The sequence below is a fragment of the Alligator sinensis genome, unplaced genomic scaffold (assembly GCF_000455745.1).
Source record: "Alligator sinensis unplaced genomic scaffold, ASM45574v1 scaffold709_1, whole genome shotgun sequence".
Lineage (NCBI taxonomy): Eukaryota > Metazoa > Chordata > Crocodylia > Alligatoridae > Alligator > Alligator sinensis.
The window spans coordinates 98,128-98,502 of NW_005842208.1; positions in this window are offsets into that span (position 1 = coordinate 98,128).

Consider the following 375-nt stretch of genomic DNA (forward strand, 5'->3'; position numbering starts at 1 on the left):
GGGGGCGGGGCCGGGGCTGTCTTGAGGGCCCGCCCCCTCTCCCCGCCAGCGAATCGGAGCCGGGACCCGCCCCCTCCCACGGAGCCCTCCTCAGGCCCCGCCCCGCACTCTCGTCCTCCCCTCTGCTGCCCCTCCCTAGCCACGCGAAGGGGGCGGAGCTAAGAGGGCGGGGGAGGAGGGCGAGGATCTGGGCGGGGCTAGGAGCCCGGCCCCCGCGCTCCTCCACCAGGCTGGCCTGTGTTAGTGTGCGCGGCGCCTCCTAGCCAGTGCTGTTCCTTCGGGCCTCAGCGCTGAGCTCCAGCTCCAGCCCGGGACTTCCCGTGCCCGCCGGAGGCGCGGGTCTGCCTCTTCCCTCCCGGCGAGCGATGCTACTAA